This window comes from Bison bison, unplaced genomic scaffold, assembly GCF_000754665.1.
Source record: "Bison bison bison isolate TAMUID 2011002044 unplaced genomic scaffold, Bison_UMD1.0 scf7180017864457, whole genome shotgun sequence".
Lineage (NCBI taxonomy): Eukaryota > Metazoa > Chordata > Mammalia > Artiodactyla > Bovidae > Bison > Bison bison.
Genome location: NW_011495019.1, coordinates 780181 through 780633, shown reverse-complemented (window position 1 = coordinate 780633; position 453 = coordinate 780181). Strand labels below are relative to the sequence as shown.

General features: G+C 40.8%; 1 protein-coding gene across 14 annotated transcripts in view; it reads left to right on the top strand.

The window, feature by feature from the left end:
* RBFOX2 (RNA binding protein, fox-1 homolog (C. elegans) 2) overlaps positions 1–453 on the top strand; it is a 221524-nt gene that overhangs the window by 21670 nt on the left and 199401 nt on the right. The window lies entirely within an intron of this gene.

The following is a 453-nucleotide window of genomic DNA, read 5'->3' as shown; positions in this document are numbered from 1 at the left end:
CTTTAAGCCAACTTTTTCACTCTCCACTTTCACTTTCATCAAGAGGCTTTTTAGTTCTTCTTTACTTTCTGCCATAAGGGTGGTGTCATCTGCATATCTGAGATTATGGATAGTTCTCCTGGTAATCTTGATTCCAGCTTGTGCTTCTTCCAGCCCAGCGTTTCTCATGATGTACTCTGCGTATAGTTAAATAAGCAGGGTGACAATATACAGCCTTGACATATTTCTTTTCCTATTTGGAACCAGTCTGTTGTTCCATGTCCAGTTCTAACTGTTGCTTCCTGACCTGCATCCAGGTTTCTTAAGAGGCAGGTCAGGTGGTCTGGTATTCCCATCTCTTTCAGAAATTTTAAGTTTCTTGTGATCCACACAAAGGCTTTGGCATAGTCAATAAAGCAGAAATAGATGTTTTTCTGGAACTCTCTTGCTTTTTCCATGATCCAGCGGATGTTG